Genomic DNA, 10,586 nt, shown 5'->3' on the forward strand with positions numbered 1-10,586 from the left:
CACTGTGTAACTTTATGTGCATGTGAGGCCCTGGGTAAATGCCTGGCCACCCCTGTTTGGATGGGTATGTGTACTCTCAGAGCCCACAGGCCTGCCCACTTGAGTCCAGAGGCACTGCAGTCCTTGGGGTCCCTCCCTTGTAGGTGCAGAGTGAGAGCCTGAACAGCTCCAAGGAGAATTCTAGGACGTGTGAGAGACATGCCTGCCCTGCAGTCACAGATCCAGGGTCCAGTCCCAACCTGGACACAGCCTGTGGGTTATGTGGGTCTCAGTGACTCCCTCTGTTACCTGGGTGTGGCAACACTGCATATGCCCCAGGATCTTGGCATTCACTCATTCATCAGTCCTTCATGTGAGACCTCAGCCTGCTTCTGCCCCCTCAATCTAACCTTGTGAGGATGGGTTTTCCTCTTTTGGGGCTGTGTTAAAAGGCACAGTTTTTCCAGCCAAAACTCCCTCCTGTTGGGTACTTCAACATCCCTGTTGAAAAACAGACTCTCCTCCTCAGCATGGTCTACCCAGAGCAAGAGAAGCTGCCATCCTTTCGTCCCCATCTGTGCCCTTCCTCGTGAACATCTCAGAGAAGGGGGCTCGTGGCCTCTTCAGCATGTTTGTTCCATGGACTGACAGCTTTCAGGGTCAGAAAGCTCTTCCTCAGGCTGGACTAAAACCTGCCTCTCTAAATTCCTGCAGAAACCCCCAGGTCACATGCACACAAACCGTCGATTTGTTTCCGATCATCCAATTGATTATCTGGGCCTAGAGACAGGATTTTACTGTTGTGCACACGGAGCGTCATCTTTTAAGAGTTGATCTGGGTCAAGCTGTTGACCTAGTTTTTTGTTTTGTTTTGTTTTTATGATTTCTTGTTCACATGCAATCGCTGTACATCCCTGTGGCACGCAATATGGTTTTTCGAAGCAGGCATGCATTACTTAACAATCAAATCAAGATATTACTATATACATCATTTCGTTGACTTTGTTTTAAAAGTGCCCATTCCCCTTCCGAGACGTGTGAGGGAATTCTCCTTCCACTGCCTCGTTCAGACCCAACTTCAGGTTAAGTTGGTGGAGGGGTGGCAGCAAACGGGGTTCTAAGGTTTCATTATACTCATTAGGATTGGTAGAGGGGTGTTTGGAAGGATTCAGCTAACACTCTATTTCCCAACCTAGGGGTGCTCAAGACCCCAGTGTTCTTTTCCTTGGGCTACTCCCCTGCTCAAGAACCTGCATTGGCTGCCTGTTGCCTTTAGTGTTGAGCCTTCTAGGCCCTTGATAGTCTATCCTTATTTGCCCCTCCCCTTAAGGTCCCTTTGGCCCAGCACCTCCCCTTACATCAGTATGATCCATTCTTTGCTGACTCCCAACTTACTCTATAAATCATTCTTCCAGGACCCTCTCCTATCATTGCTAGCTCCCCAAATCCTCTTATTCCTGTAAGACTCAGCCAGATTCCCACCACCCAAGGAGACTTTTGGCACCTGCCCTGCCCTCACTGACCTTCTCATCTTCTATCTCCTCTAGCACCTGTTGTCTGACCCTCACTGCTTCATATAGCAGTCTCCCCTACACCACCCTGCATTCTGCAGAGGGTAGAGGCCCTGTCTTCTGTTTTTCCTGTCCTCCTGTCCCCCTCGGCTGAACTGCATAGAAGCCATCTGTGTTTAGCTTTGGAATATCTTGTTACGCGAGCAGCTGAGTCTTGTTCTAGGCGTCATCCATTTCGCTTCCTAATTCTGAGTTCTTTGGATTCAGCCAGAGATGACCATGCATCACAATTTGGGGCAGATCCTCACTGTAGATTGAGCAGACCCTTGCAGCTAGTGGATCACATGTCCTGCCAAGAGAAACTCTGTCCAGGCTCACAGTTACAGAGCTCAGCCCTGCCTCTGGATGAAGGCCGGGAGCTCCAGTGCTAGATCCTCAAACTGCCTACATGGCGTCTTCGTGTTCCTTGCTCTCTGCCCCAGCCGTGGTCTGAGGATCTGACACTCTAGGGTGTGTCTTGACCCCAGACCCGGGATGGGCCCAATTCCCGGGTGGCTGCCAGGGAGGAGAGAGAGGACACTGGACATTTCTCCTGACTCGGGAAAAGGACTCCAGGTTGGGAAACAGCAAAAATCAAGAATAGTATGTTTGTGGAAATGCTGCAGGAAGGAAAGAGTCGAGGAGAAGGGGACGTGAAAACTTTATTTATTTATTTTTTTAATTGCCAAAAGGTGTGTGCGCTTGCAGGATAAGGGGGTTGTAACTGGGAAGCAACCCCATGTGGCATGGTCATGCCTCAATCCCTTCTCCCTCACTTCTCCCTCCTTTGGGATTTTGGGTACACACACACACACACACACACACACATACACACATGCCCAGCATGTTTTTCAAGCCACCCGGTCCAGGACTCAAACCATGCAGTTCTCCATGTGAAATCCAGCCACCTTAACCACTAAGACACCAGCTGGACCCAAACATTCGTACTTAAAGGAATCAAGGATAAAGCATTGCCTAGAACAAAGGAAGCTCCTGCCAGCCAAGAGACTGCTCCTTCATCCCATTTTCCCCACTGGGTTTAAGATGCAATGAACTCCTAGAGACAGGGTGACAGATCCGGTCCCCACCTAGTAGTCCATGCCCCTGTCCGCCTTGTAGCAGACAGTGGGGTTCAGTGGACCGGGGACCAGGCAAGGAAGGCCACAGAGTGAGTGGTAAGGGACCTCAGCCTAAGGCAGGGCCTGGAAGTGGAGCAGAGAAAGGTGTTGCAGCAGAAGGGAGCCAGTGCAAAGGAGGGGAGGCCTCCTGGAACAGCCACCGTGGGACAGCAGTTGGGCCAGCTTCCCTCCAGAAGCAGCATGGTGAAGGACTTACTGTGAAAAACCAGAGATAATACAGGTCACTGACCACCAGGCCCTTGTTACACCACACCCTCACTGCCCTTTCCATTACCGCCAGGCCAGGTGGCTGGCAGCTGAGTTTCTGCTTCTGCTCGCCTATCTAACTAGGGGACACTTGCCACCTCCCACAGTATCCTAATTGCCAACTCCTGTGTGCTAGGGACCCAGATAATCACTCCTGTTAGAATTCTGCCTAAAGTAAGAGTTACAAGGCTCTGGGAACCAGCAGTTAACGTAATGGCAATGTCGCTGGACTCCCACGTAGTCGACTGCGCTTCACGTCCCAGACCCAGTGGCTTAAAACTCACGCCGGGCGCGTGTGCGTGCGTGCCCAAGATCCTGAGAGGAGAATGGAGGAGAAGGGATTGCGGCGTGACCATCCCCCCCTGGGGGGTGATTTCTCGCTTTCTGTCTCTATGTCTCTCTCTGTCTGTCTGGCGAGCGCCCGCGCCCTATAGCGAAAACCTCTCCAAAAAAAAAAAGTTACAAGGCTCTAAGAGAAGGTCTGAGAAGATCTCTCCCGTGAAAAACGTTTGTATTTATTTTCGTTATGTTGATTTTGGATACTTGGAAAAATGTTTCCTCCCTTCCTATTTCTTGTCTGTGTCCTGGTGGGTGATAAATTTCTGTACATGAAAATACTGCCTGGGTGGGAAGCTCCCTGCTTTGGTTGGGAGGCGACTAATGGCTTTTTCAAGGTACAAAAGCATACTCAGCACCTCCTAAACTCTCCCAGACCTCCGCCCCCCCTCCCCTCCCACTCCCCCAGGACCCTCCCTCAGAGCCCTGGTAGGTGTCTTCGCTCTGTTCTGTGCAGGGTGTGCTTAAGACTGACCCAGAGAGAGAAAGGAGAGGAGAGTGTCAGGGAAGACAGAGGGGGAAACTGAGGAAGAAACCAGAGGCTTCAAGAGCTCCTCCTAGCACGATCCGTGTTATCTCCTGAGGGGCCATGAGGGAATATCTTCTCCATGGTCCAGACAGGGATGCTGTCCAAGCCACCCCTGACCCCAGAGCCACCCATGCATGCATCTGCAGAGAGCAGATTTGTCAGAATGAGACAGGAGGGAGGGCAGGGAGGCAGGCAATCCTGAGGGAGAGCAGAGGAGGCCTGCGATGGGCACGAGATGGAGGAAAGATAGGAGGGGCGCTCAGTTCGTCCAAGACACAGACTGGAAAGCAGTGCCCTGGGGTCTGCTCTGACTTAAGGGACCCACAGAAAAGTCCCGTGAGTCCACCCTCCCCGGCCGTGACAATCCCGTGGCCCTCTGGGCCCTGACAGAGGGTGCCCAGCAGGGAGAGTCTGCACTGTGCTCGGATATCCCACCGCACCCCATGCACCAGACTCCAACCCCCTCCAAGTCCAGGGGTTGTGCTCCTTCCTGGGAGCAAGCGGGACCTGCGGAATCGCCGACTCCCAGAGGAGGCGGGCCTTGACCTTCGGCTGCCACCGGGGAGCGAGTCTGCAACCCTGACTTGATTAACATTTAAATGCCATTTGGTGTGAGGAGGAGGAAGAAGAGGAGGGGCGGGGCTGGAGCAAACAAACCTCGGAGCTGGAGCTGCAGCTGCAGCTGGAGCTGGCGTCTGGATGAGAAGCCTGCTCATCAGACACCCAAGTGCACATCTGCTCTGGTTCTCACGGCCTCCTGCCCCGGCTCTGCCCGGCTCTGCCCCAGCCCTTAGCTGATTTCAGCGATACTGAGAGACGTGTCAGATTGCACATCCCAGGTGGGAATGGGACCACAGGGCTTCCCCGACCCTCTTCCTCCCTCTTCCTGTAGGGAGCTTCACGGTCGGGCTTGGCCTCGGTCGGGCTTGGCCTCACTGCCTGCCGCTCAGCACCATCCGAAGCTCCACTAGGCCTCCCTCCTACCTCTCCTTGGTGTCTCTGGGGCTGAGAAAAGGAACCCGCCCCATCCCCAGCAGGGGCTGCCACTAGAGCAGCTCTAATGGGCCAGGTGTCTCCCCTGGCTGGGCATCTCTGAGGGGAATCTTTCCAAGGAGTCCTGAGCTAAGGCATTAAAAGCCACTTAAAATGTCCTTGATGAGCAGGAGTGACCCCTTAGGAGGATAAAAGGCTGGAATAGAGCTGAGGGGACCCACAGGGCAAGTTGGCCTCCCTCTACTCTGCACTTCAGGTGGGGCCGAGGCCACACCCCAGAACCAAGCAGGGGTGCCACAGTAAACTTAGCAGGCTAATTGTGCTCACCGCAGCGGCTTCATTTGCATATCCAGGAGGAGTGCGGTCCTCGGAAGTCATTAACGCGAAAGTCTAAATAACTTCCCTAATGGAGCTGCTACTGCCTTTACTCTGGCTGAGCCCAGCCAAGCTCCACCCCAGCTTCCTGGGGAGGAGCAGGAGCCAGGCCGGACAGCTGGAAGTTCTGGGCAGAGCGATGGGCCACAGCCGCCACGAGAAACCCTTTGAGCGAATCTAATTCCAGAGTATCCCTTAACCCCGTATCCAAGGCTAGTTCTTGGTTTAACTCTACCCTTTGGATGGGTAGTTTGCTCAGCCACATCCAGGGCAGGCCATGCCACACGTCCAAAGAGCAACGCCTTTGTGGAAACGCGGACATACCCATACAAATGGCAACTTGCTTTCCTACATGAACGGCCTTCTCGAGCAGCATTTCAAAGGCCGAATGCGTGTCCAGCCTTCCAGGGAGACTGCTAGTCATGAGTCCCCACTCTGGCCCTGCTCCTGCGAGGCATGTACCCATAGCATGTGCCATCATCCGTCCTCACAGTGCCACAAGGACAGGGATGATGTTCTCATCTCGTACGTGACCCCACAGAGACTGAGCAAGGGTAGGTCGTTTTATTCACAATCGTGTAGCTCCATTGTAGCTGAGATTCAGTTCCAGGGCTGCCAGTCTGCACAGCCCTGGCAGTTCCCCCTCCATCCCACTGGCAGTCCCATGAACTCACCCACAGATCTGCAGATGGCTGTCCAGACCCTGAATGTCAAGCCAGCAGAAAAGCCGTCCCCCCTCCGGAAGGCATTGCTGTTCTGAAGCGCCCAGACCCAGAGCAAGGCCGCCTGCCTCCAGCAGCTCTGCATGGACCAGCTGCCTATCTTTGGGCAAATGGTTTCACCTGTGGGGATCTCCGTTTCCTCATGTGTCCTGATTGTGGGGACAATAACAATAGTGCCCCTACTTGTGTGATGTGCTTGCTAGGTGCCTGGCACAGTGAGGGCTTACTCATGCCATTATTAATCAGAGACACTGCCATTCGGAGGTCTCTCCATCTGAAGAGCTCTGCGGTAGACCTTGTGGGAGCCTGTGCTCAGCAAGCTGGTCCCTGTGCCACTGGCACCCAGTGTCAGGTGAGGTCCCTGTCCAGCAGTGATGCAGTGGTGTTAGCCTGGAGGCTCTGGTCTCTAGAGTCCCCTCCATCTCTGGGTCAGATGGGAGAGCTCGAGGTGGTAGTGGCTAGAGATTAGGAAGGGGCGATGGTGGGCAGAGGTGAGCAGGTAGACAGCTTGACGCATGGCTCCCAGGGTCGCTCATGTCCACACCCAGAGACAGCCACAGGGGAGACCTTCCCAGGCACCCTTAAGATCCTCCTGTGTGGGCCGAGTCTTCAGGGTCACCTGACCTGACTTTTCCTTGGAAGTCATCATCCCTTCACTTGCTCGACAGGTCTTTATTAAACTCTTACTATGTGTCAGGCCACAGGGAACAAATCAGGCACTCAGTATGCCCTCCCGGAACCCACGGTCCACCAGGCAACCGAGAGCTGAGTCTGCACCAGTCTGGAAACTGCAGGAGGGTCGGCAGTCTACATGCATGTGCCTGACTATGCCACTGTGCCCACCTGCAAAGATCTGCAGCCAGGTGTAAAGCACACCTGGCTAATTCACACACAAGACAGGACGGCCTTAGGGGTCCCCGCCTCCCTGCCAGCCTCATGGCAGCCTCTCTACCCTCCTCCGTCCTGCTGTCTCATGGCATACACTCACCCTCCCTGCCTCTGCACCTGCTGTTTCCTCCACCTGGGACGTGCTTAGATCTTCATGGGCCCACATGCTCCAAGCTCAAATCTCAGTTCCTCAGGAAAACTTCACTGATATCCAGGCCTCTTCTCCTTTTTTCAGTTGCTTCAATTGAGTGTTTCTCATCTTTTAAAAATAACTTATTTAATTTATTATTATTCTTCAGTTTGACCAGGGAGAGAGAGGGAGAGTAAGAAAGCAAGCCACCAGGTCCAGGACTTGAACCCTAGCCAATCATGAGGAAGTTCAGCCCCTTAAGCACCACTCTACCTGCTGGCCCTCCTAGGCCTCTTCTAAGGCTCTCATCAGGCCTTGCACAAACCTCCATGGTCCCTCTGTGTATTTGAGGCTAAAATGGCATCAGAGCACACGGTGTGACCGAGTGAGACCAGTGGCCGGGCTGGGGAAGGTGGAAGGCTGGGTGACGGGGTGAGAGGGGCCGGGGGCCGCAGGAGGGCAGAGAGCAGGCAGTAGAGAGGAAGGGTGGAGCTGAGGCTGTGTGGGCACAGAGGGGAGGCAAGGGACATGGACTCATGGTCCTCCGCAAAACACCAAGTGCCTGACCTGACCCCCAGCAGCCAGGGAGAGCTCAAAGTCAGGAGTTACAGAGGCCAAGTCAGGCCTGGCTGAGTTGGGGACTCAAGAAGTTTACCAGAACTTGCTGTGTTCTGCGTCTTTTCTTAATACCTTTCAGGAACCTGGGACGTGCTTAGATCTTCATGGGCCCACATGCTCCAAGCTCAAATCTCAGTTCCTCAGGAAAACTTCACTGATATCCAGGCCTCTTCTCCTTTTTTCAGTTGCTTCAATTGAGTGTTTCTCATCTTTTAAAAATAACTTATTTAATTTATTATTATTCTTCAGTTTGACCAGGGAGAGAGAGGGAGAGTAAGAAAGCAAGCCACCAGGTCCAGGACTTGAACCCTAGCCAATCATGAGGAAGTTCAGCCCCTTAAGCACCACTCTACCTGCTGGCCCTCCTAGGCCTCTTCTAAGGCTCTCATCAGGCCTTGCACAAACCTCCATGGTCCCTCTGTGTATTTGAGGCTAAAATGGCATCAGAGCACACGGTGTGACCGAGTGAGACCAGTGGCCGGGCTGGGGAAGGTGGAAGGCTGGGTGACGGGGTGAGAGGGGCCGGGGGCCGCAGGAGGGCAGAGAGCAGGCAGTAGAGAGGAAGGGTGGAGCTGAGGCTGTGTGGGCACAGAGGGGAGGCAAGGGACATGGACTCATGGTCCTCCGCAAAACACCAAGTGCCTGACCTGACCCCCAGCAGCCAGGGAGAGCTCAAAGTCAGGAGTTACAGAGGCCAAGTCAGGCCTGGCTGAGTTGGGGACTCAAGAAGTTTACCAGAACTTGCTGTGTTCTGCGTCTTTTCTTAATACCTTTCAGAGGATGTGGTGAGAAGTGGGGGAGGCAATGAAGGGTACAGCCACTGCCCTCCGAGGCTGTCCGCTGTTGGTGCTGGTCCCTTCAGACCCTGGTCCTCTGCGTGCCCAGGACTCCCGGCTCTGTCTCCAGCTTCCTCTTTCCTCTCCACAGCTCCGTCCTTCCCTGTCCTCTCTCTCCCCGCCTGTCTGTGGGCCCCCCGCCCCTCCCCACCCTCTCTCTTTGCTGCCTCCCTACCCTTTTGTCACTCTCCCTTCAATTACCATAACAGGGAACAGAAGAAGATTTTATTATTTGGTGTCTTTATTAAATCAAGTTTTATGTTCTCTGTTTTTCATTTTTAAAGTGGATGAGTGCCACTGTATATTTTCCTATTAAAAAGTAAAAACTTGGGACCAGCAGTTAGCGTAATGGCTATGTCGCTGGACTCCCATGTAGTCGACCACGGTTTGAGTCCCGGACCTGGTGGCTTAAACTCATGCCAGGCGAGTGTGCGTGCGTGCCCAGGATCCCGAGAGGAGAATGGAGGAGAAGGGATTGTGGTGTGGCCAACCCCCTGGGGGGTGATTTCTCGCTGTGTCTCTCTGTCTCTCTCTGTCAGGCGAACACATGCGCCCTATAGCAAAAACCTCTCCAAAAAAAAGCAAAAACTCCACAGAGTGGCTTTGATGGCCCCATGGTGGGTCCATCCATTGGCCAGCTGTTCTTTAAGGTTGTTTATTTGTCCCATGAGAGAGACAGAGAGGGAGAGACTGGGACCTCCAATCATGTCTTCACTCTGCAATCCACACCCAGTCTCAGCAAACCAGACCAGTATGTGCCTGTCTGTTCACGGAGGTCCGGGGGCACACATCCGGGACTTTCCCATTGTGTATGGTCAGCGGTTCTTGCTAGAAAAAGAGAAATTAGGAATGTTCTCCTTGGACACAGGGCTGCTACCTGAGGCAGAAAGTAAAGGGCCTCCGCACACCCATAGCCCCCTCTCCACAAAGCCCTGGGCTGGGCTGGGTGCCTGAGGCTGATGGAGACAAGAAGCCAAAGGCAGGAATCAGAATGCAGGCCTGAGGATATTCAGAGCCTCCCCCTGCCCCACTGAAAACTCTCCACTGGGGCTCTTTAGCAGGGGTCTCCTAGGCTGTGCTGAGTCCTGGCTCTAGCTGATTTGGCTCCCCGAGAGGCAGCGGCACAGGCCCAAGGAGGCCAGTCTTCGGTTTTCTCTTGGTCCCATCTGGGGGAAGAGTGGGTAAGTATAGGGCTCAGAAAAAACCTCCACCAGGCAGCCTGCCTGGATTGATGCTGCCCTCTCTGATCATGGCACTCTGTCCCTTCAAGCCCATGTTTTCCGTTTAAAGTTTATACAGCTCATCTAATTATGACCCATGCCACACACGGATGCATGCATACACCCAAATATACACTCCAGAACATCACATGCGTTCCTGGACACAGCCAGGCAAGCTCATAGGGATGACCTTCTCAAATATGCTTACATGTACACATGTACTCACAGACGTGCAGACGCCAACAAGGCACAGATACAACTGTACACCCTCGTAACTCATACCTCATGTCTCCGAGCAGGCTCGCGTTATCTCCCCCAGACAGAACCGCATACAGATTTCGTCATGCCCAGTGCATACATATATGCAGGCACACGTGCACACGCAAGCACGGGAGCACAGGCATACATGCATATACACACACGTGCTAGTATACACACATATGCATGCACGTGATCAACTTTTAATCCTAGGAGTCCTGCTTTGATGTCTGCAGAAAGCGCTGCTAAAAACTAAACCCTTCTTTATTGAAACATCTCTCTCCACAGGTAGAGCACTCACTGGGGCCTAAATGCTATTTTCTTAGCTCCCACCACAAACCAGCATTACCAAAACGATCCGAACAGCAGGGCAGGCATTTAGAGCCTCTGTGAACAGGTTCATCAGAGACTCCTTAGTGGGGGAGAGGGCTGGAGAGAAGATGTGATGGATGGGAAGGCCTAAGTGGCCCTGGCTTCCTAAAGTCCTGCTCTGGGCCACAGCTCACCCACAGCTCACCACATTCACCACAGGCTTCTCAGGGCCCAGAGTGAGGGGTCTGAGGAGCAGAAGCCACAAAGAGGTCACCCTGCCCCTGAGGGTCTCTAAATGTAGAGCCTGTTCCAAAATGCACAAGGGTTTGCTGAGAGAATATATTTCACCTGTCCATGATGAAGACCAGAATGTTTCTAAACTTCCATGGGTATGAAGCCAAGTGCGGGCCCATGAAAGAGAGTCCTCGTCATGTGCTAAGGGGCTGTCTCTCTCT

The sequence above is a fragment of the Tupaia chinensis genome, unplaced genomic scaffold (genome assembly GCF_000334495.1).
Source record: "Tupaia chinensis unplaced genomic scaffold, TupChi_1.0 Scaffold139952_1, whole genome shotgun sequence".
Classification (NCBI taxonomy): Eukaryota; Metazoa; Chordata; class Mammalia; order Scandentia; family Tupaiidae; genus Tupaia; species Tupaia belangeri.